This window comes from Silene latifolia, chromosome Y, assembly GCF_048544455.1.
Source record: "Silene latifolia isolate original U9 population chromosome Y, ASM4854445v1, whole genome shotgun sequence".
Classification (NCBI taxonomy): Eukaryota; Viridiplantae; Streptophyta; class Magnoliopsida; order Caryophyllales; family Caryophyllaceae; genus Silene; species Silene latifolia.
The window spans coordinates 324,894,846-324,922,163 of NC_133538.1; positions in this window are offsets into that span (position 1 = coordinate 324,894,846).

Below are 27,318 nucleotides of genomic sequence, written 5' to 3' on the forward strand. Positions count from 1 at the left end.
CTTCTTAGTGGAGGAGGTATAACCGCGTTAGACGACGAAGGAACATCTTCTTGCGTCTCTACCTCGGTTTGTGGCTCTTGAACTTCGTCAAGTTCAAAATTTCTCCCACTCTGTCTCTTAGAAATAAAGTCTCTTTCTAAGAAGACAGCCTCGCAAGACACAAACACTTTGTTATCTTGAGGTTTGTAGAAGTAGTATCCTCGAGAATCCGAGGGATAACCTACAAAGGTGCATTTTTCGGATCTTGGGGCAAGCTTGTGGTCATTCTTAGTTTTGACGTAAGCATCACATCCCCAAATCCTCATATAGGATATATTGGGAACTTTTCCCATCCACATCTCATATGGAGTCTTTAAGGTGGATTTAGTGGGACTATTGTTCAAAGATCTAATTGCGGTTTGAATCGCAAATCCCCAAAACGAGTTCGGTAACTCGGTTTGACTCATCATGGATCGAACCATATCAAGTAGAGTTCGATTTCTCCTTTCGGCAACACCATTTAATTGTGGTGTTCCAGGTGGAGAAAGTTGTGATATAATACCACAATCTTTCAAGTGTGAATCGAATTCAAGGCTAAGATATTTTCCACCACGATCGGAAAGTAGTGCTTTTACCTTTTTGTTCAATTGGTTCTCTACTCTGTTTTGAAATTCCTTGAATTTCTCAAACACTTCACTCTTATGTTTCATTAAATAGACATACCCATGTCTACTTAAGTCATCGGTGAAGGTTATAAAGTAGTCATAATTACCACGAGCGGTGATACTCATTGGTCCACACACTTCGGTGTGTATGAGTCCCAATAGCTCACTAGCTCGGGTCCCTTTACCACTAAAAGGATTACGAGTCATTTTGCCAAGTAGGCAATATTCGCATGTACCATATGATTGATAATCAAATGGTGTAATCACATTAGTCGAAATTAATCTTTTGATGCGATTCTCGTTTATGTGACCTAATCGACAATGCCAAATGAACGCTTCACTTGGGTCACTTGATTTGAGTTTCTTTGATTGAATGTTATAAATATCATTAGTCGGATTTGAGGTCTCTAAAATGTAAATGCCATTGATAGAGGAAGCTTGGCCTATAACCAAGTCGTTCTTAGAAATAGTACAACGATTGTTCTTAATGACAAAACAAAAACTGTCCATGTCTAGCATGGCGATTGAAATAATGTTTTTAGAGAGTGTAGGCACATAAAAACAATTATGTAAATACAACTCAAATCCGTTAGGCAAAGCTAAAACATAAGTTCCTTTGGATTCGGCCGCTACTCGAGCTCCATTTCCAAGGCGTAGATCCACATCTCCCTTGCTAAGCCTCTTCACATCTCTTAAACCCTGTAAATGATTACAAAGGTGAGAACCACAACCGGTATCTAGTACCCATGTCGTAGTGGAAGTATAATTTATATCAATAACATAAATTTCCTTAGGAATTTTACCTTTTGGAGTGATGATTCCTTCCCTTATATTTCGCAAATATACGGGACAATTCATAAGCCAATGTCCCATGCCATAGCAATAATGGCACTCATCATTAACTTGATTGAAGTTTTGATTTTCTTTCCCTTCTTCTTGAACTTTTTGCCCTTTGAAGCAAGAACTTGATTGCTTGAGCTCCCACTAGTTTTGGCATCTTTATCTTCCAAAGACAAAGACCCTATAGATTGTATGAGGTGGTCTTCCTGAGACGAGCTCACACGAGATCTAGTAGTAGTAGGTGGTTTAGAAGAAGTGATGAAGTTAAGGTTTCCATCCGAACCTATCCCAAAATGAAGTTCTCTAGTAGTGTCGAAATCATTGTTGGAGCAAACGTCGTCAAAAACATTGTGGTAAGACTCAATAGTTATCGGTGCGGTAGCGTTTTATGGATTCATTGTAATGAACTACAAATATGGAGGAAAAGAAAATATTAACATTTGTCTTTTTAAATCATACTTGTAAAAGATTAACAAGATATGAGCATTTATATAGTGACCTCTACCCAACTATCATAAATGATTCCAAGATCCAAATTCATATTAACTTGGGCACGGTATGGCCGATGAAACCCTTATCAATATAACTCGGTGGATTAACGTTTTAATCGATTCTACTTTTAGAACTCTTGGTCGATAAAATTACTCTAATAATTATCTTTAGCCCAAAACACATCCGACAAGGGCACGGTATGGCCGATGAAACCCTTATCAAAAATTTTTGTTGAGTTCAATCCAAATTTCGAATAAATGTGTCCATGATCCAAGTCCACATCAATTTAGGCACGGTATGGCCGATGAAACCCTCATCAATATGAACTCGGTGGATAAACATTTATCACCCACTTCCCCTACGTAACAAGGTTTGTACCCCGGTAGGGCCGAGTGCACTCCCTCGCGAAATAGGTTTTCATGGTTTCTACTATTTGGTAAGGCTATGTCTCAATTGATTGTTTTATCGAGAGGTCATGTCAATTTATTATCTATCACGTTTTAAGTGAACTAAAATGGTGAACTATGATAATTTTAATTGACATGGTCGATAAACTCGATGAAATGATGATGCATGTTTTAGTTATGGCGATTTAGCGATGCATGCGACATATAAATAAAATGCAAACATAAAAATAAACCCTAGTATGGCCTTCCTAAAATAGAAAACTATTTAACTATTACATATTCGGAAACCAACTCCATTGGTCCCTTGAACTTCGGTTGTGGCACGCATCTCGAGGTAACACCGTCTTTATGTATCGCCATCTTGAAGAAATCCGTCTTTGGGAACTCCGAGATAAATTAAATTACATAGCAAATTACATAATTTCCTATTATACATTTGTAACTAAAATAAAATAAATCTATTAAATTACAAAACGGTGATACGAGATCACAATAAAATTACAACCGAATCGATACCCCCATACATTTCGGGAAATACCAATTAAAATCTAAGGCCATATTAAGTAAAAATTACATAATTCAAAAATTACATAAATTAAATTATGACAATCATAAAGAAAATGCAGCATTATAATATGTATTAACATGCCCAATTTTATGCTAAATCGCCTTTAAATAGCCAATATCGTATATTACTCGGTTTTTACGGATTTGCGTGATTTCAACATTTTATAATCACAAAAATTACATAAATTCATATTTATGCATAAGTTAATTACCCTAACCTCTTAGGACTCAAAATTTAGTCTTCACTAATTATTTGATCATAATTAACTCATATTTCTAAAATTTGTTCATTAATGGACTAAAAAATACAAAAAAAGCTATAAACTTCAAATAAAACACAAAATTTCCGATAAATTCAAAATTCAAAATTTAAACTCATGAACATTCTGGAAAAATACCATGACACTCATAATGTTCAAAAACTTAGGTTAAAAATTTCGAAATTTTTCCGGAAAAACAATGTTGCGGTTTATCGTTTTTTTAACAAAATAATCATAAAAACATGAGAAAAATTATATTCATTAACTTTTCAACTTTAGATCTGAAAAATACAATAAAATGCAACATGTGACGTTTTTCTTTAGTCATAGATTATGTTTTATTAATTTTTCACTAATAATGTCACTATTTATGCTATTTTTCTTCAAAAATCATAAATCATGCACAAAGACTTCAATATAGCCTATTATTTTACACACATCTTGTAAAATTGCATGTGACAACATACTAAATTTATATGACCATATTCGAAATTTATCTCATATTAACCTATTTTTCAATTAAATCCGATTTTAATAATGAAAAATCCATTTTTCGAGCATAAGAAGTCCAAAAATTATGAAAATTTAAAGGTCATCTCAAAATAATATAAGTGATAACATATCCAAAAATCACTGGAAAATTCGAAGTTTAGCTAATTTTAGTCCGAAAATGACATTTTCACTCATAAAATCATATTTTAATGCCATTATTGTGTAATATGAACAATAAAAATTCGTAAATTAACAAAATATCCTAAAAACATTTTAGGACCAGAAATTTTAACATGCATGAAGATTTTCGTGATATATCATAATAACACAAATTTTACAAGTTTTATATGTTATTCTTATAACTCGGAAAAACTTTTAACCGATTTGCATGCAAACAACCATGGCGCTCTGATACCTATTGAAGGAAAAGTAGATCTAAATAATTAACATATTCATATATGTTTTAATTTAATTTGTCATAAAATTGACAAATGATCTTATGCATGCAAACAAATAAACAAGATGAAGAAGAAATGTTCATCTTACATTGTGATTTTCGGTTTATAAGGGCACAAGAGAGATCTCCTTCTCTCTTGTTCTTGTGCTTTCCTCAATGGATGAACAAAGACCCAAGTGTAGGATTTCTCCCAAGGATTAATACCCAAGAAATACCCTTAATAAAATTAGTATTATCAAAACTAGAATAATATTAATCTTAAATAAAAGACCCAAAAAAAATATTTTGGTCCTCTTGGATTTCGGTCAAGAGGAAGAAGAAGGAAGAAAAATTATTTTTATCTCTCTAAAATAATGTTTTGATGATAGAATAAATATTATTAATCATACACTAAAGCATGTAGTGAAATGATCAAACTTTAAGCAAAAGCCCCTTTGTTCTTTCCTAGGGGAAACCGGGTAGGAGGGTGTGGGATGGCCAATGCATGGGCTTGGTGCTCTTCCACAAAAGACACTAGGTATGCATGCCTATTATAGAGAAATAATCATGTATTCCACTAGTCTTAATTAACATTATATAAATTGTTAATCACACCCAATATTTCGGTCCATTTGAGGATAAAATGGATTCCATTTTATCTTTGTTAATTTATCAATATGTCACATGTCACATGTTACATAAAATTGTTATGTATTTTTAACATATTAAAAATCAACGTATTATTAAAAATACGTCATAGACAAAAATCGACTTAGTAATTCATAATTACTTGTACCAAAATATTTTACCAATTATAAATCACAATAACTTGTATTTATAATAATTCATTCAAATTTAATTGTTTCCTTAAATAATTATTTCATCTAAGTAGTGAAACAATTCAATTACCTAGACCGTATCTTATTTAATCAGATTATAATGAGATACGTAAATTTTCTTCCAAAATATCCGTCAATTATTTTTAATTAACTCGTAACGTTATACGATTAATTAAATGATCAATTAAGAGTATTATCTTTTAGGTATGACCTAGGGGATCAACTGGTCACCACCGTCGCACGACAGTAATGTCAAACTCTAGTTAGCCAATCATTACCGATATATGTTGACCAGTTGACAGTAAAATACTTCCCAATGTATTCTTTAAAATGAGACTTAAACATGTGATCATCATGATAAACAGTTGTGATCGCATTATTGTCGGAGGACACATATTCCAACACAGGGGATATCGGCTATACCTTAGAGTGAGTTCAAGAAAGCTATGCGTCGAGAGTTTGTGCCGGAACATGTCCGTAGTAAGTTGAGAGAGGAGTTTGATGATTTCAAAATGACTCCGGAGATTTCTGTGGCTGAGTATTACCACAAGTTAAATGAGAAGTGTAGGTACGCAGAGGACATGGGGTTGAGTCAGGAGAACTTAACGTTGAGGTTTGAGAAGGGTTTGACACCTAAGATCATGGAGAAGCTGCATGTAGGGGTCCTTACTGATGTTAAGGAGGTATATGAGCGCGTCGGGAGAGCTGAGAGGTTGGTAGAGATGGCTAAGGAGAATAGGGAGAGGGGTTCTGAGAAGAGGAAGGCTGAGAGCGAGGGTGGTGGTCAGTCTAGTAATAAGAGAGGCAACCATAACCAGGCGAGGGCGTACTCCTCGGGGTCGAGGTTCAGTGGTGGAGCTTCTTCTGGGCGTGGCCGAGGTGGTGGTAGTAGCAGCTGGGGAATATCTTGCTTTAACTGTGGCGGTATGGGCCACAAGAGACATGAGTGCACCAGCGTTGTAGGCAGGGGTTTCCAAAGACCATAAAAGGGGAGTTTCTCTCAGGGTCCGTCTCAGAGTTATGCTAGTAACAGGCCGGTTGGGTCATGGAACAATCAGGGTGGTCAGAACAACAACAACGGTGGGGCTAACCACAATGGCGGTAATTCATATCAGAGACCAGCAGCGAACAACAACCAGGGGTCGGCTGCTAAGCCATCTACTTCTGCTAGTACTGTCCAGGGAGGTGGACAGAAGACTAGTGGCAAGCTTTTCATGATGGAGAAAAAAGCGGCTGAGGATGATGGTCACATAATCACGGGCACTTTTCTTGTTAATGGTATCATTACCTTTGTTTTGTTTGATTCGGGGGCTTCACAATCTTTTGTATCATCGAGTCATGCTAAACTTTTGGGTTTGAGAGAGTTTGAGTCTGTAAAAGAGGAAGTTTTTATACCGTCGGGTGAGTCTGTATCTTGTGGGAGGTTGTATAAGGGTGTATCTATGATAGTTGGGCAGGTTGACCTACTAGTGGACTTGTTATAGTTTCCTATGGATGGTTTTGAGATGATAGTTGGCATGGATTAGTTGGGTAAGTATAAAGCTAGAATAGACTGTCACCAAAAGAGAGTCTCTTTGAGAGGTCCTAAGGGAGTTAGTGTGTCTTATCGTGGGTTTGTTGTCAAACCCAAAGTCAAAGTGATTGCAGCGGTGACATTGAAGTCTTATCTAAGGAAGGGGTGTAACACCCCGATAATCCGAGTGCCTTACTAGGACCACTCAGGTATAAGAACGTCACCATCTCGGTTTCCCGAGGAAATGATAGTCAAATGACAATAACGAAATAGAATTTAAATGGTAATAAAGTTTAAGTGATTACAATTCCAAAACCAAACTGATAAAAATACGGTACATGTTCTCCAAAAACCATATGTATCAAACTACTAAAATACGACAGCGGAAGACTCTAATCAGCTCGTGGTGACACATCCCAGCTAGCCCCAAATGCCTCTAATCAAGCCTGATCAACAACTGCTCATCATCCCCGAATGGATCACCACAGTTTTATAAAACAAAGACGGGGTCAGTACTAATTACACAATATAAGTCACAATAAAACAAGTACCAAAAAGCTCAATCGTCACATCCAATCCCAACTCCAAAATCAATCTCCTCATAACTGACTACACACTAAAGTGTGTAGCCCTGCCAGAGTACCCATCGCAACAGGTACTCCACACCGCCAGTGGGGGACCGCAGCCGTTCCCACCTAAGCCCCGCTCATCTCCATCGAGCGATAAACCCAAGTCCATTAATGTGCACATCCCTTCTGTGGCGGGTTCCAAAGAAGGCGAATCATGGGCGTGAAGCCACTCCCGCAAGTGACTCCACTCAGCCAGGGATGCACCCCGAAGAACACAGACAGATAACAGTAATCACAACACAAAACCATCAACGGTCTGAATCAATCAATAATACGAAATCACAACCGTCTGAATCAATCAACAATCACTAACTACAGCACAATCACCACACATGTCATGTAACTAATACTGAGTAGGGAAAACCCTACCTGGAATGCAATACAAACAACAGACGATCTAGCAGCTGTCTCAAAATCGTTCTTCTACGAATCCTTATCCTATTCACATAATCATACAATTACTACTAACACAACAAATCATAAAAACCCCCAATTCCTAAAATTAGGGTTTAAACAAAGTCAACCAAATGCTATAAAAAAGGTACGTGGATCTTACCCTTGACGCAAGGATTATTATGATGCAAAGAACAACGAAATCCGACCTCTCTAGCTCTGGGATTTGTCAATAAAGCGGAATAACAAAGCAACGTACTTGAGAACTCTCTTAAACAGTGAATTAGGTTTTAGCAAAAGTGTTTTAGGAAGATGACGAACTTATAATATATTAATCCGCTTTATTAACAAAACCCGTCAATTAACGCCCGTAACCCGACTTACTCGATCGAGTAAGTCTCGTACTCGATCGAGTGCCACTTACTCGATCGAGTGCCAAGGCTACTCGATCGAGTACCCTACAGGCAGAACACTGTTTCGTAAATCAAAACACCCTTACTCGACAGAGTAAGGCCCACTCAATAGAGTACCCAGAGACTCAAAAAACCGTTGTATTACAGTCTTCCCTCGTTAAAAAGAACTTCGTCCTCGAAGTTCAAGCCACAACAAAATAAAAACATACTAACACAGTCCCGACACAACAACCAAAACAAAACTCAACATAAAAACTCCAACACATATTGATACCCGTCGCTGTGAGTACCAAAGATAATATTTATAATCTCCTATTAAGACTAACCTAGGCTAGTGGTAACAGGGTCGATCCGCAAGGAGGCAGTTGTAAATTCTAGTTGTTCTATGATCAGTCTGAGGTAACTATTATGGGGGTTGATTGAATTGGTCTATAACTAATAACAATAAGAAGAAAATGAACTAAAGATATGATTTAAACAGATAAAAGAAAGGTACTAGGATGGTCGGGTCATTACGGCTTCGGCGGCGAAAACTAGGTCGGTCCAATCAAACACGGTAAGGCGGGAAATAAGAGGTCCTCTCGGTCCACTCCTAACAAATAGCATCTCTCGATCTCGCTATAGGTCCCTAATGTCACTAATACTAACTTTCGTCCTGAAAAGTGACTAATGGTCTAAACTATACCTATCTTTCGATCTTTAGCACAGTTTAGTCGAATTAATTGACGGTCAAATAACCTACCCTACCTTTCGGTCTAATGGGTCGGTCACAAAATAGGTATCTAACTGGTCGCATGCATTCAACTCGTCAGATACAAGATTAAAAACAATTAAAACGAAGATATCCTTACAAGGTCAGTCGATCGACCAACAATGTCGATCGATCGACCGACACGCTGGTCATCCGTGTCTAACCTATTGCCGCCTAGCCATAAATTGCCTACATCCTAGCACTATGGGTTTAGCTACTCATGACGAAGGTAAAAACAACAAATAAACTAAGACAATAGGTCTTGAATTCATGATTTGAAATAGATAGCAAATAACAATAACAATAATTGGCTTTGGGCACAAATCTAGCAATTCTAATACTAATGAAAAAGCGAAACAAATAAATGGAACTAAAGCAGAATGATTACCGAGAATTTCAGAGGAAAGATTAAGAGCAAAGGCAGAAATCCAACGTTAAAGTCGATAACCCAAAACCCTAACTCGGAAATAAGCTAGAACTAAAAGTACTGTATGTGATATCAAACTTGATGATAAAACTGAAAGTTATGTTACGTTATATAGCAAATAAGCGCAACAACTATTTCCTAAAACCTAAACTTCACGGGCCTTGAGTTTCTCAATCTTTTAATTCCGTCTGAATCGAAATCGTCGATCGACTACTCGATCTGTCGATCGATCGCTCCTCAAAGAACGTAGCTTCGAACCCGATAGGTGGTCGATCGATCGATGTGGATGGTCGATCGACCGGATTAGTCGCTACTTGACTTCTTTATTCTACGTGGACTTGTCTTTTGGGCCTTGGATCGCGCACCAAGCTCGTTCCTTAAGCAATTTCTTCACGTCATTTACAATGCAGCTTACTCGGGGACGGATTTGGCTTGATTTCCCGTCGGATTCTTCACATTTCTGCAACAAAGCACAAAATACGGAAGTAGACGGAAATAGGGAGAAATGTAGCATAAACTAAACAAATGAGCTCTGAAATGCGTGTAAAAAGAGATGTAAAACATCATATAAATGACACGCATCACATATGTACCAACCAAACTCAACCCGGCTCAAACAAGTACTAACTATGTCAAACGCAACACAAAAAGATGTAAAAACTCTTCGCGACCATCTCCTACCCCCCTAAAAGAAACAAGGTTACGTCCCCGTAACCATACATACCTGATCAAAAAGAAACGGATAGCGCTTTCTCATGGCCTCCTCCTCCTCCCATGTAGCTTCCTCAACCTCATGATTAGAACAAAGGATCTTAAGCAAGACTGTCTCACCATGTCTAGTCTTCCTAACCTTCCGGTCAAGAATCTGTTTAGGCACCTCAAGATAAGAGAAGGACTCATCTAGCTCTATGTTCTCCACCTCTAACACATGGGACGGATCACTCACATACTTCCGAAGCTGAGACACATGAAACACATTATGTACCTTATCCAAAGCAGACGGCAAGGCCAAACGATAAGCAACCTCTCCAACCCGGTGTAATATCTCATAAGGTCCTATGAACTTCTGACTCAGCTTGCCTTTCTTACCAAATCTCATGACCCCACGCATAGGAGACACTTTCAGAAGAACCTTGTCCCTAACCTGGAACTCTATATCCCGGCGATGTAGATCTGCATAACTCTTTTGTCTATTCTGAGCCGCTCTCATCTTCTCCCTGATCAGCTTAATCTGCTCTACCATCTTATGTACCATCTCTGGTCCTAGAACCACTGCCTCAGCACTGTCGTCCCAACAAATCGGACTCCTACATCTCCTCCCAAAGAAAGCCTCAAATGGCGCCATGCCAATACTGGTGTGATAGCTGTTGTTATAAAAAAACTCAATCAAATCTAACCTTTGTTCCCAGTTACCACCAAAATCCATCACACAAGCTCATAACATATCCTCAAGAGTCTTGATGGTCCTCTCTGTCTGACCATCTGTCGCAGGATGAAATGCTGTACTCATCTTCAATGTAGTTCCCAAAGACTCCTGCAACTCTTTCCAAAACCTTGAGATAAACCTCGAATCTCTGTCAGATACTATATCTTTAGGCACTCCATGCAATCTCAGCACATTCTTTCGATAAGCCATAGCTAATTGTGCCTTACTCCATGTATCTTTCATTGGCACAAAATGAGCTGACTTGGTCAGTCGATCCACTATAACCCATATCATGTTGTTACCCTGCTGACTCTTCGGTAAACCCACGATAAAATTCATAGAAATGAACTCCCACTTCCACTCAGGTACCTCAAGAGACTGAATCTTACCTTGTGGTCGTCGCTGCTCCCCTTTAACTCTCTGACATGTCAAATAACGGGCCACGAACTCAGCTGTTTCTTTCTTCATCCTAGGCCACCAGAAAGTCTTCTTTAGATCCTTATATAGCTTGTCACCACCTGGATGTACCGAGTATGGTGTACAATGAGCCTCTGTTATGATTGTCTTTTTCAGCTCCTCATCATTAGGGACGCACCACCTCCCATCAAACCTCAGACTACCATCTGTATGAATAGAGAATTTGGACACTGTCCCTTTCTCTACTCCAACTCTCCACTCCACCACCTTAAGATCCAACTCCTGTTTACCGCGAATATCAACATAAAGATCAGGCTGCACTGTCAAATCTCTCATGGCATCCCCTTTCTGGATCATGTGTATCCTAAACTTCCCAACCTCATCTCTCAATCTCATCAACGATATAGCCATGCACAAAGAATGTAAACTCTTCCTGCTCAAAGCATCTGCAACTACATTGGCTTTCCCTTCATGGTAGATTATATCCATGTCATAATCGCCAATCAACTCCATCCACCTCCTCTATCTCATGTTCAACTCCTTTTGAGTGAAGATGTACTTGAGACTCTTGTGATCTAAAAATACCTTAAAGGTCGCCCCATATAGGTAATGTCTCCAAATATTAAGAGCAAACACAACTGCACCCAACTCTAGATCATGTGTCGGATAGTTGTCCTCATAAGGCTTCAATTGCCTAGAAGCATAGGCAATCACTTTACCATTCTGCATCAACACACATCCCAACCCATTCTTTGAAGCATCTGTATACACTTCAAAGTTCTCACTCCCTTCAGGCAATGCAAAGATTGGAGCTGTGGTCAAACGCTCCTTTAATGTCTGGAACGCCATCTCACAACTCTCATCCCAACGAAACCTATTCTCTTTCCTCATCAAAGCTGTCATAGGTCTAGCAATCTTGGAGAAATCTTTCACGAACCGTCGATAATACCCAGCTAAACCCATAAACTCCTAATCTCAGCTACATTCTTTGGTGCTTCCGACTTGGTAACTACCTCAATCTTTGCAGGATCCACAACTACCCCTTCCTTAGAAATCATATGCCCCAGAAAAGTAACTTTCTCCAACCAGATCTCACACTTGGACAACTGTGCATACAACTCATGCTCTCTCAAGGTCTGCAACACAATCCTTAGATGCTCCTCATGCTCCTCCTTAGTCTTAGAAAAGACTAAGATGTCATCTACGAAAACCACCACAAACTTGTCTAAAAACTGACTGAAGACTCTGTTCATCAAATTCATAAACACAGCTGGTGCATTAGATAACCCAAACGGTATTACTATATACTCATAATGGCCATACCTCGACGTGAAAGCTGTCTTTGGTATGTCCTCCTCTCTAATCTTCACCTGATGGTACCCCGACCTCAAATCAATCTTAAAAAAGACTGATGCACCACTCAACTGATCAAACAGGTCATCTATCCTTGGTAAAGGATACTTGTTCTTCACCGTCACCCTGTTCAGCTCCCCGTAATCTACGCACAACCTCAAACTCCCATCTTTCTTTTTCACAAACAGAACTGGCACTCCCCACGGTGATATACTAGATCTAATATATCCCCTCTCAATCAGATCATCTAACTGCTTCCTGAGCTCCTCCAACTCCTTAGGACCCATCCGGTACGATGCCTTAGAGATTGGCCTCGTCCCCGGTTTCAGCTCAACACTGAAATCTATCTCCCTCTTCTGTGGCAACCCCGGAATCTCCTCTGGAAAGACATCTGGAAACTCCCCCAGAACTGGTATCTGCTCAACTGTCGGACTCTCCATCCTGTCATCTCTCACATGGCACAAGATCAACGGGTACTCCTTCCTCAGATAGGACTTCAAGGTCACAGCTGCAATCAACTTAACTTTGGGTTTGACAACAAACCCACGATAAGACACACTAATGCCCTTAGGACCTCTCAGAGAAACTTTCTTTTGATGACAATCTATCTGAGCTTTGTACTTTCCTAACCAATCCATCCCGACTATCATCTCAAAGCCCTCTAAAGGAAACTCTAGCAAGTCTACTGGTAGATCAACTTGCCCAACTATCATGGATACACCTCTATACAACCTTCCACACGATACAAACTCACCCGAAGGTATGAAAACTTTCTCTCTTACAGACTCATACTCTCTCAGACCCAACCTTTTAGCATGACTCGAAGATACAAACGACTGTGACGCCCCCGAATCAAACAAGACAAAGGCATAAACACCATTAAGAAGAAAAGTATCAGTGATAACATGAGCGTCGTCCTCAGCTGCTTTCTTCTCCATCATAAATAGCTTTCCACTGGTCTTCTGCCCACCTCCTTGGACAGTATTAGCTGAGGTAGTTGGCTTAGCACCCGACCCCAGGTTTTTGTTGGTGCTCGTAGCTGACTTCTGATAAGAATTACCGTCATTGCGGTTACCCCCACCGTTGTTGTTCTGACCTCCCCTGTTGTTCCATGACCCAACTAGTATGTTCCTCGCATAACTCTGTGCAGGACCCTGTGAAAAGCTTCCCTGTCCCGGCCTCTAGAAACCACCACTCACCGCACTAGTTCACTCATGTCTCTTGTGGCGTACACCGCCACAGTTAAAACAGGTCATCCCCAGCTACTGCTACCACTCCCACGGTCACGCCCATAGGAAGCCCCAGCACTAAACCCTGAACCAGATGAATATGCTCTTGCCTGAGTGTGGTTGCCCTTCTTGTAATTTGATTGGCACCACCCTCACTCTCAACCTTTCTTTTCTCAGCACCTCTCTCTCGGGTCATCTCCACCAACCTCTCAGCCCTCCCAGCTCTCTCATAAACCTCCTTAACATCTGTAAGGACTCCCACGGGTAGCTTCTCCATTATCTTGGGGGTCAACCCCTTTTCAAACCTCAAAGCTAGGTTCTTCTCACTCAGCCCCATATCCTCAGCGTACCTAGACTTCTCATTAAACTTACGATAGTATTCAGCCACCGTCATATCAGATGTCATCTTAAACTCATCGAACTCCTCTCTCAGCTTACTCCTCACATGTTCTGGTACGAACTCTCGCCTCATGGCTTTCCTGAACTCATCCCAAGGTATAGCAGGTAGTCCCTGCTTCATGTACATCTCCCTAGCACTCATCTTAACCTTATCCCACCACTCACCTGCCGCTTCCCTCAAGTAGAACGCAACTTGTTCTACTTTTAACTCATCCGGGCAATGCACCAACTCCAGGATATTCTCCATCTCTCTGTGCCAATTATCCAGAAGAATTGGCGCCCCCGTTCCCTTATACTCTTTAGGACTAAACCTGGATATATGAATGCTGATCTTTGAATGATCAACCTCCTTATGTTTTCCTACTCTCTTCAAAGCTTCCGTTAGAGCATCTTGGTGCTCCAACATCTTTACTATGTCATCGACTGACATACTCTCAGCTCTAGCATAAAGGGGGTTTCTCTTTGGCGGCATCTTATAACTATATAAGAAAAGGTAGATATAAACACGCATACTATAACCCAGAACACGTATATAACCTGCACAGACTCCACTCGATCGAGTACCAGAACCCACTCGATCGAGTTGAGGCTACTCGATCGAGTGCCCAACCTACTCGATCTAGTGCCTCGACTCCAGAACCTAATCAGACCTCTGCTCAAAAAAATACTCAACCGAGCTGACATGCCACTCGATCGAGTGGCCTCTACTCGATCGAGTGCCCCTATATACTCGATCGAGTACCCAAAAACACGATTCTGCCAGAAAAACATTAAACTATCTACTCGACCGAGTCACACCCACTCGATCGAGTACCTCACCTACTCGATCGAGTGCCCCCCCCACTCGATCGAGTCATGCAGACTCGTATACATTACCCGCATGTTCATCTTACTTCCCAACATAATATACAACTTTTATAATTTCAATAAAATTAACCATACTACGCATGTATATATACGCAACTCATTATGTAATCAATAAAACGATCTACTTCATATTATCAAAATACCACATCATAAACATACAACATGCTTTTCATCCAATTCAACATACGAATCACTTATCATTCAACTTCCATACCTCCAATCCTCCACATTCAACATCCAACAATTCACTACACATGCCACTATGTACACATACAAACCAATAGATAATACATACGACCCTGACACATACCCCATGTGACCGGTTCAAAATTGCAGGGCGAGTTCACGACTTTAGGACGTCTCCCAAGCCTTTGCATTAGCTCCTACAACTTCTACGCCGGGTTTATTTTAATTGACTCCCTATGTTCATTAGTTTCGTTGGTTACAGGTTTCAGGATCGTCGCTCTGATACCACTTTGTAACACCCCCATACTCCGAGTGCCTTACCAGGACCACTCAGGTATAAGAACGTCACCATCTCGGTTTCCCGAGGCAATGATAATCAAATGACAATAACGAAACATAATTTAAATGGTAATAAAGTTTAAGTGATTACAATTCCAAAACCAAACTGATAAAAATACGGTACATGTTCTCCAAAAACCAAATGTATCAAACTACTCAAATACGACAGCGGAAGACTCTAATCAGCTCGTGGTGACACATCCCAGCTAGCCCCAAATGCCTCTAATCAAACCTGCTCAACAACTGCTCACCATCCCCGAATGGATCACTACAGTTTTACAAAACAAAGACGGGGTCAGTTCTAATTACACAACATAAATCACAATAAAAAAAGTACCAAACAGCTCAATCGTCACATCCAATCCCAACTCCAAAATCAATCTCCTCATAGCTGACTACACACTAAAGTGTGTAGCCCTACCAGAGTACCCATCGCAATAGGTACTCTACACTGCCAGTGGGGGACCGCAGCTGTTCCCACCTAAGCCCGCTAATCTCCATCGAGCGATAAACCCAAGTCCATTAATGTGCACATCCCTTCTGTGGCGGGTTCCACAGAAGGCGAATCATGGGCGTGAAGCCACTCCCGCAACTGACTCCACTCAGCCAGGGACGCACCCCGAAGAACACAGACAGATAACAGTAATCATAACACAAAACCATCAACCATCTGAATCAATCAATAATACGAAATCACAACCGTCTGAATCAATCAACAATCACTAACTACAGCACAATCACCACAGATGTGATGTAACTAATACTCAGTAGGGAAAACCCTACCTGGAATGCAACACAAACAGCAGACGATCTAGCAGCTGTCTCAAAATCGTTCTTCTACGAATCCTCCTCCTATTCACATAATCATACAATCACTACTAACACAACAAATCATAAAAACCCCCAATTCCCAAAATTAGGGTTTAAACAAAGTCAACCAAATGTCATAAAAATGGTACGTGGATCTTACCCTTGACGCAAGAATTATTTTGATGCAAAGAACAACGAAATCCGACCACTCTAGCTCCGAGATTTGTCAATAAAGCGGAATAACAAAGCAACGTACTTGAGAACTCTCTTAAATAGTGAATTAGGTTTTAGCAAAAGTGTTTTAGGAAGATGATGAACTTATAATATATTAATTCTCTTTATTAACAAAACCCGATAATTAACACTCGTAACCCGACTTACTCGATCGAGTAAGTCTCGTACTCGATCGAGTGCCACTTACTCGATCGAGTGCCAAGGCTACTCGATCGATTACCCTACAGGCAGAACATTGTTTTGTAAATCAAAACACCCTTACTCGACAGAGTAAGGCCCACTCGATAGAGTACCGAGAGACTCATAAAACCTTAGTATTACAGGGGTGTCGTTTGATCCTATGCCACATGAAAGACCATAGTATGGTGAGTTTGACTGTTGATCAGATACTAGTGGTGGAAGAGTTTCCAGATATCTTTCCGGAGGAGATACCAGGTTTACCACCAAAGAGGGAGATAGATTTTAGTGTGGAGTGGAAACCAGGGACGGAACCAATCTCTAAGGCCCCGTACCACATGGGTCCTAAGGAGTTGGAGGAGCTGAAGAAATAGTTGGATGATTTGATTGATAAGGGATACATTAGACCTAGTGTATCACCGTGGGGAGCACCAGTTCTGTTTGTGAAAAAGAAAGATGGGACTTTGAGGTTTTGCATCGACTACAGAGAGTTGAACAGGGTTACGGTGAAGAATAAGTATTCTTTGCCAAGGATAGATGATTTATTTGATCAGTTGAATGGGGCAGCAGTCTTTTCTAAGATTGATTTGAGGTTGGGGTACCATCAGGTGAAGATTCGGGATGAGGACATACCGAAGACAGCTTTTACATCAAGGTATGGTCACTCTGAGTATGTCGTGATGCCGTTTGGGTTATCTAATGCACCTGTAGTATTTATGGATTTGATGAACCAGGTCTTCAGTCAGTTTTTGGATCGGTTTGTGGTGGTCTTCATCGATGATATCTTAGTCTATTATAAAACTAATGAGGAGCATGAGGAGCACTTGAGGTTGGTGTTGTAGACTTTGCGTTACAATCAGCTATATGCAAAGTTGTTGTTGGACCATATAGATATATGATTAAGTTTCGATAATGACAAGTGTGTGCTTTATTTCATATACTCTTGCTTGTAATTGTTTGTTTAGTCTTTGTTAGATTAACTTAGGTTTACAAGCTTAGCAAGTAATGTTATAGCTCTCTTAGCTATAACATTAAAGATTTGTGAAGCGTCATTCAAGTCATGTTATAACAGCTTGAGCTATAACATTGGAAGTTCTTAAGGCATCATAAGCAACTGTAACAAGTTTCAAGTATGATGATCATTCAAGCAAAAGGCTAGATCAAGTCTTTAACAAAGCTCAAGATGAAGAGCTTTTGGTCAAGATAAAGAGAAGATCCTTTACTGAAGATCTCCAGGAAGATTAGTTAGTATAGGTCTTCATCTAATGACGGTATCTTAAAGATAAGAGTATTGGGAAGTAAAGTTATAGCTATTTCACCTATAACTTTACTAACCAAACTTAAAGTTATAGCTGTTTCTACTATAACTTTAGGTAGCATTTTTAAGGCACGATTTTAATAGTTTTAAAATCATTTTTCAAAAGATAAAATTCTTTTAAACATATTTCGAAATCTTTTGTGTATATAGTAGAGTTGAATTATGGGTTATTATAATTGGTAACTTGCATGTTCCTATTGGTTAGTAAAACGACTTATGGGTCGTCATGCTACCTAGGGTTTGCTAGTCTATATAATCTAACCCTAATCCAAGAAGATAGGTTTTATCCAAGATTGGACACGGGCCTGGGGTTTCAGCCGTGAGCTGCAAACCGTTGGGGCGTGTGAGGTGGTTGTGTTTAAGTAATCTATCTAATCAAATCTAGCTTATATTTATATAAGATATTTCCCTATCTTTATAATATATGATTTGATTTGTTTACTTATCCTAACATCTTAAAGATATAGTTTTACTTGTTAAATAAGATTTACTTTTATCTTATTTACTTAAACTATAATATCTTGGATTAAAATTAGGGAAGAGATAAAAATTTATCTCTTATACCCTTGCCGCCTATCTCACGGCATCCTAGGGTTTCGTGCAAACCCTAGTACCCACTTTTACTATAAATACAATTGATCATTCTTCATTTATCTAAGCTTTTCGAAATACAACAAACTTTGCAAAACATATTCGAGTTTAATTTCTAATTGTTTTATTGTTTTGTTTTAGAAAATATTTACGAAAAGTCGTACTCTTCAAATTGCTTGTCTTTCTTAAAGGTTACGTCATAAGATAATAGTACTTCATATTGTTTCTTACTCGTTCAATTGTGTGAACACTTAGAAGAACAATCAAGTGCTTTCTTAGTAACTTAAGATAGTCAAATCGAATATCTAGTGATATTCAAATCGAGTTATAGTTAGAGTTAACTATACGAGTTGGGTTGATAATTTTGTAATCCGGAGTAAGGTACTAAAATTATTAATCGAGAATAGTGGACGTAGGTTTCGACGTGTGAAGCAGAACCACTTCAAATATCGTGTGTCTTTGCATCTTTCGTTTCTGTCATTTCATTACGTTCATAATCAATTAATTAATTAGTTAAAGTTTAATCAATAAACTTTAAGTAATTAATTACCTTGATATAAAATAAAAAGTAGGCATAATTTTTAAATACTCAATTCACCCCCCCCCCCCCCCCCTCCTCGAGTATTTCGGGTGTGATAGACTCTTCAATTGGTATCAGAGCCTCGTGCTCTTGATTGCCTAACCGCAAAGAGGCTAGATCCGTCTATCTTTTTATCCTTTTATTTTATTTTTATTCCGCTGCCTTACACGTGTGAAATGGATTCCAAGTATCTTAAGTGTCCTGTCTTTGATGGGAAGAATTATGGACTTTGGAAAAACATGATGACACACTACATAAAAGGACATGATTGGGAGTGCTGGACGATTATAAAGAACGGACCACATAAAATCTTGATCGCATCTTCGGAAGGCACTACCTATGAAAAAAAAATAAGAAGACTATGTGGAGGCTGATTACAAGAAGGCTGAGAAAAACTCGAAAGCGATAAGCCTGTTACAAAACGGCATGACATCAACTGAATTCGATCGTTTTTCTTCTTGTACTTCGACCAAGGAAATATGGGATGGTCTTGAATTGGCCTATGAAGGAACGTCGGCTGTAAGGAAATATCGTATTGACCTCCTGATTCAAAAATACGAACTCTTTAGAATGGAAAATAATGAATCACTTGATAGCATGACAGCACGATTTTCTACTATAGTCAATGAGCTCAAAAATCTTGGTAAAACTTTCAACTCCGAGGATATTGCTAGAAAAGTACTTAGGAGTTTAACCAAGAAATGGCGTCCCAAGGTCACGGTTATGGAAGAAGTAAGAGATCTCACTTCTCTCCCTTATGCAGAACTCATTGGTGCTCTTATGGCTCATGAACTCATCCTGGATGACGATGAGGCCGAGTCCAGTAATAAGAAGAGCATGGCTCTACAAGCTTCTGCTAAGGAAGAAGAAGATGTAGAAATAGAGGACGAAACGGTCTTGTTTGCTAAACGATTCAACAAACGCATTTTCAGAAATAAGCAAGCAAAATCGTTCAATAACAATAATAATAAGTTCTCTAATAAGAAAGTTTCAGAGTAAAAAAATACGTTTGCTAATAGAGGATGCTTCAAGTGTGGAGAATCCGGTCATATGATTAAGGATTGTCCCACATGGGAGAAAATTAAGGACAAAGCAAAACGTGAGAAGACTAAAAGGGAATTCAAGCAAGTGAAGATATCATCTTGCTGGGGAGATCTAGACCCTGAGGACAACGAAGCATCAGAAGAAGAAGAAGAAGTTGCTAACCTATGCTTAAGCAACGTCAGCCTTGACCTCTTCTCAGACAATGACAAAGATAGTATGGACTCCTACTGCTGCTTCCTAGGAGATTCCGATTCAGAAGAAGAAGAAGAGGTAAGCTATCTTGAACTTAAGAAGAGTGTCAAGAAACTTTCTAAGAATGCTTTAATAGAATATTTTGAGTAATCTCTTGATAAATGTCACGAACAAGAGATGGAATTGAAAGATTTGAAAGAACAAATTCTCGATATTGCTGAAGAGAATCAACTCCTTAAGGCAAAGGCCAAAAAGCTCAAATCTAAAGTTACAGCTAATATAGCTACAACTTCAGATTCGACAAATGCTGAGAAGAAGGTTCTTGAGTCTAAAGTTATAGCTAATGAAGCTATAACCTCAGACCTAAAACTCAACTTTAAGCATCTTCAAGCCAAAGTTATAGCTAGTGAAGCTATAACATTGGAATTGAGGAAAGTCAAAGAGCTTCTTGAGACCAAGGCTACGGCTAGAGAAGCCGTGATCACAGATCAAAAGAAGGAGATTGAATCTCTAACTCAGCAATTAAAGGAATCTAAGACTGTTCTTTTAAATACTAAAAGAACGCATACCGAGATGGTACGAGTTCTTAATGATAGATTCCAGAACTTTCGTGACAATTATAAAGAGACTCATCCTCCCAAAGTCGTAGAGTCAGACCATTCCAAATGCAACAAAGAAATAGAGTCCCTAAAGGAATTACTTTTACATGCTAGAAAAGTTCATGAGAAATGGGAAGGTAGCACACGTGTTCTAAATTTCCTAACTGAGCAATCAGATAATAACATGAAAATGGGATTAGGACACGAGTGCTACGGTCGTAGAGATCACTCTAAATGCAAATCAACCCCTTCCGAACGAGACTTCAGAAGGAGAAAATATACAAATTTACCCGAATACTTGATTTGCAGTTACTGTGGTCATAGTGGACATATCCAAGAAAATTGTGTCAAATATGCTCAGGATTTAAGTAAAGGAATTAACTTTGTCAAAGCATCTGACACTATCTTCGAGGAAAGCGTCAATACCCCATCTCGAACCAACCAAGTACCAGTGAAAAACGCAACAATGATCATCGTTGGTTTTACGATATGAGCTTCGATTTCAAGAAGGCTACCAAATCAAAACAAACACCCGAGCCCTTCAAAACCAAAGCTCCCCCCAAACAACCTGAAAGACCACGACATAAGGAACCCATAACTCAACCCAAGACGGTTCCTAAGCAAACCCATTCGCCTCCAAAACGTAAAGTCATAAAAAGGGTTTGGGTTAGAAAAGACCTAGTTTTTAGAGTGACTAACGTCAAAGGACCCAACTTAGCTTGGGTACCTAAAAACTGTATCTAATCATTTTGCAGGTTGTGGTGAAAGAAAATAATCTATGGTACCTTGACAGTGGATGCTCAAGGCACATGACTGGAGATATAAACTTATTTCTTTCACTTGAACCCTTCGATGGAGGTAAGGTCACATTTGGTGACAACAAGAAGGGTAAGATCATCGGTGTAGGTAAAATTGGAATATCATCTTCTCATGCAATTAGTGATGTTTATCTTGTTAGTGGTCTCAAACACAACTTGCTCAGTATCTCTTAATTATGCGACAAAGGAAATAAAGTTGTTTTTCATTCAGATTCCTGTCGAATAATAATTGAAGGAACAAGTAGTGTTGTGCTTGAAGGACACCGTAGAAGGAATGTCTATATGATTGACTTAAATAACATTCCTACTAATTCATTCACATGCATGAAAGTAACGACAGATGATCCGTGCCTTTGGCACAAAAGATTTGCTCACATAAATTCAACAACCTTGAATAAGCTAAAGAAATGGGATCTGGTTGAAGGACTTCCATCAATCAAATTCGATCAAGAAACTCTATGTGATTCTTGTGCCTGTTGCAAGCACGTTAGATCATCGTTCAAACCAAAGAGAATAGTAAGTACCAAAGAACCACTAGAACTCGTGCACATGGATCTTTGTGGCCCAATGAATGTAAGAAGTAGTGGTGGATCCAGGTATGTCTTCGTTCTAGTTGATGACTATTCTAGATTTGTTTGGCCAATCTTTCTAAACTCAAAAGATGAGACTTTCGAGGAGTTTGCAGTTCTAATGAAACTTGCCCAAAATAAGTATAAATCAAAATTAATTTCCATTCGTACGGATCATGGCACCGAATTTGATAATCAAGCTTTCATACAATATTGTAGGGAGAATGGTGTTGGGCATAACTTCTCAGCACCACGAACCCCACAGCAAAACGGTGTTGTGGAATGTATGAATAGAACATTGGAGGATATGGCACGCACGATGTTATTGTGTAGTGGCCTACCTCGAAATTTTTGGGCTGAAGCTATTAGTACTGCATGCTATGTTCATAATTGAGCTTTGATTATACCTATTCTCAAGAAGACTCCTTATGAGCTTCTTAGGGGACGTAAACCTAACATATCACATCTACGTTGCTTCGGGAGTAAATGTTTCGTCCATAATAATGGCAAAAATAGATTAAGTAAATTCGATCCCAGAAGTGACGAAGCGGTATTTGTCGGTTATTCTAATCATAGTAAAGCATATAAGGTTTTTAATAAAAGAACCTTATGCATCGAAGAAAGTGTTCATGTTGTTTTTGATGAGAATAATATGTTTGACAAAGCTGAACAGGATGAAGAAGAAGATTTGAACGAACCTGATTTCCGATTATCCAGGGATGAACTTCCAGAATTGGATGAGGAAGATAAAGAAATTGAGGGCACAAATGATGAACAAAGGAACCCCTTCGAATGATAAAGGAAAGAGTACTGAGAGTTTAGTTGATGATACTAAAACCTCTTCTCAATCCAAGCAATTGGAGGATAAAGTTATAACTGATGAAGCTATAACTTCAACTTCCAATCAACAAACTAAGTCCAAAGTTATAACTGATTCTGTTATAACCCCAGACTTGGATTCAGGGGGAACAAGGCTTGAACCCCAATCATTCGAAGAAGGCGAGACGAGTTCAGATGAAGATGTGCCTCGTATTTCTAAGAAATGGAAATATAAGGATTCCCATCCAATGGAAACCATCCTAGGTAGCTTGAATGAAGGCGTTCGAACTCGGAGAAGACTTAACAACTTTTGCTCTTTCTACTCCTTTTTGTCAACCATTGAGCCAACAAATATCAAAGAAGCACTTGCCGAACCAGATTGGATCGTTGCCATGCAAGAAGAGCTTCAACAGTTCGAACGAAACAAAGTGTGGCATTTGGTTCCAAGACCTAAAGATCGAACGGTCATCGGTACGAGATGGGTGTTTAGAAACAAGCTGGACGATACAGGAGTTATTGTTCGAAACAAAGCTAGATTGGTTGTACAAGGGTATAATCAACAAGAAGGAATTGACTACGATAAGACCTTCGCTCCTGTAGCCAGACTTGAGGCTATTAGATTGTTAATAGCATTTGCTGCTCATAAAGGAATAAAGCTTTTTCAAATGGACGTTAAAACAGCTTTTCTTAACGACTATTTGAATGAGGAGGTTTTTGTTGAACAACCCCCAGGATTTCTCGATAGCAAGTTTCAAAACCACGTTTTCAAATTAGATAAAGCTTTGTATGGTTTGAAACAAGCTCCGAGATCGTGGTACGACAGATTGTCAAAATATCTTCTAGAAAGTGGTTTTAAAAGAGGATCTGTCGACAAAACCCTATTCCTGAAAACTGAGGTTTCCGATTTATTAGTCGTACAAATATACGTTGACGATATTATTTTTGGTTCAACTAATAATCATCTATGCAAGTATTTTTCAGATTTAATGACCTCAGAATTCGAGATGAGTATGATGGGAGAACTCAAGTTCTTCCTTGGACTCCAAATCCAACAAACTCCTGAAGGGATTATGATACACCAACAAAAATACATCAAGGAGCTAATCAAGAAATTCGGTATGGAAAATTCTAATTCTAAGCCAACTCCTATGGGTACTGAGAAGAAGTTGACTTTGGATGAAAACGGTAAGTCTGTCGATGAGACGACTTATCAAGGTATGATTGGCTCTCTTCTTTATTTAACTGCAAGTCGTCCGGATATCATTTTTAGTGTATGCGTATGTGCTCGATTTCAATCGTGCCCTAAAGAATCGCATATGATTGCAGTTAAGAGAATCTTGAAGTATTTAATTGGTATATCTAAATTATATCTGTGGTATCCTCTTGAGTGTAATTTCGATCTCATAGGGTATTCAGATGCAGATTATGCAGGATGTTCACTTGACAGAAAAAGTACTTCCGGCATAGCCACATTTGTTGGACCGTGTATCATCACGTGGGGATCCAAGAAGCAAAATTCCGTTGCATTATCTATCTTTGAAGCCGAATACATTGCTGCTGGATTGGTATGTTCTCAACTTTTATGGCTTAAGCAACAACTATGTGATTATGGTGTTAATGTAGGGTGTATACCTATTTTATGTGACAACACAAGTGCTATAATTATATCTAAAAATCCTGCACAGCACTCACGAAATAAGCATATAGACATTAGACACCATTTTCTACGGGATCATGTAGATAAGGGCAACATAAGACTGGAATTTTGTAGTACAGAAAAACAATGGGCTGACATTTTTACCAAAGCATTGGCTAGAGAACGTTTTGAGATTTTACGATTGGAAATTGGTTTAATTGGTGGCAACTAAACTTGTCACAAAAATTTTATTCTCTATATGACTGACTAGATTTGACGAGATTGTATGACTATGTCCGTATTTTTAGTTGCACTTTTATTTATGTCAACTTTATATTATATTATGAGAATATTCCATTTTCTAGTCATATATATTTTAAGTTTATTATGAGCCAAGAGTCGTAACCAACTGCTCGTTTTTCTTGCCAAAACCGAAATTTCCATAAGTCTATCTCTTACCATATATTACTTTATCCTTATATATCTTACCATATCTTTTACCCTAACCACTTGTCTATCTTTTGGTAAATCTTTTAATAAAAAAAAAAAATCAAAATTTACCTAACTTCTCTCCACACGCCACCTCCACTATCCTACTTCCCTTAAATCTCTTTACCATAATAAGATTCCAACTCCCATAAATACTCCCTCCTACCGTCACCATCACCATCACAAACACAAAACCCAAAGCTCTCTTTTTAGACTTTTCTACACACTCAACCTCCAAAATCCTTTGATCATCATGACTCCTCCCTCAACCCGTTTTCACTCGCCCTCAACTCGGTCCACAACTCGGACCGGGTCCTCCAAACCTTCATGCACTAAAACCTATGTCCCTATCAAAACTCCCTCACCTTCATCAAACCAAAAAACAACTAACCCCGATCATAACCGGGTTGATCCTAACTTAGAAGGGAAAAGACGGAAGTTGAATAAAGGGAAAAAGAAGGTCGTGAGGTTTGAAGACTCGGTGGAAGAGACTGAGGTTGTAGCTACTCAAGAAGGTCCCCAAAGGACAATGTTTCGGGAATATATGTCGAATGCAACATCAAAGGGGCTTGATACACTTCGACTCACCGCGGATGAAAGAACCCGTGTCAACAATGTTATGAGGTACGGTATTCATGGTGGTCGTCTCTATTCCGAAAAGTGGTATGAAAAAATCGAAGCCTTGCAATTCTTTAAGGATTTCTTGAATTTTCAAGAATGGAAGAAAGTTTGTTCCTTTATTGGTCCGGTTTATCCTATAGAGGTAATCCAATTTTATTCTTCCGTCTCTGTCAAAAATAATGTGTTGCATGCGGTGGTGAATGATACCGAAGTCAAAATCTCCCTTGCCGATTTTTGTACTCTGTTTTCGGTCCCTGATGATGGGATCGAAATAAATCCGAGTGCGGAATGGGGAGATGTGACGGAGGAAGAGAAGCTTAAAATTAAGAAGTCGTTTGATGTTGATGCTACGGGGTCAAGTAACATGCTTGCGGGGTCGTTTACTCCAAAATTGAAATTCTTTCTTAATTTCATTTGGAACACCGTTGTTCCGAGAAGGGGTGGTCGTGATAAGTTGTCTAGCTATGAGATGTTGTTGTTGTCTAGGTGGCTCGAGGGAACCAAAGTTAGTCTTCCTCGTCTTGTGTTTCATAAAATCATTCAAACTAGTGTTTATGTCACTGAGGAAAAATTTTATACAACTTTGGATTTGCCTTATGGCATGTGGGTCTCTCGGCTTTTGGAACAAATAGGGGTGATTGGGATTTCTAGTTATGGTGTAAAGGTGAAAGATGAGATGTGTAACACTCATCTTAAATTGATGAAAGTTGGTGCTATTGTACCCGATTTGGTGTTTTTGTCGAAAGGGAATGTGGTGGAGAAATCGTCTGATGTGGTCTCGGTTATTGAACAAAAATTGGAAGTGTTTATGGCAAGTATTTGTGAGAAATTGGATGCACAAAATAAGATAGTTGTAGAGTTGGTCTCGGGTTTGGGAAAAGACAAGGGTGAGGCTTCGGGTTCGAAGGGTTCGGATCATGGTGAAGTCTTGTCTTATTTACATGGGCTTGAAGCACGAGTGGATGCTATGGCTAAGGATGCGGCTAGGGCGGCAAAGGAGTGTGTTCGTCATTCTAGTTCGTTAGCTAATTTGGCTAGTCAAGGTGGGGCTTTGTGGAAGGAAGGGAAGGCTATGCATGAGGATATGCGGGTTGTGTACGAGGCTACTCAAGCCTTGTCAATGAAGGTGCTTAATTTTCAGCGGTGTCTCACGGCTCAAGCTAATCATGTCCGTTCATGCTTTGATCGTCTTGACTCTCTTGAGTTTAGGACCCGTCCCGGTTATGTCAACCCCAATGTCGTGAAACGTGACATTCCTTGAACCCGTCCTCCTCTTTTCCTTACCTTTTCTTTTGTTAGACTTTATATTTTGAATAATTGTCTAATTCGGCCCATTTTGGCTTACTTCTCATTCGGCCCATTTGGCTTAAAACTCTTGTTCTCATTCGGCCCAGTTGGCAATTAGACTAATTTGGTTTGTAGTATGCTTATTTTCTATTTTGGCATGTTAATGTAGATTACTTTCTCGTTTTCTAATATCTCTTTGCATGCTTAAATTGTGT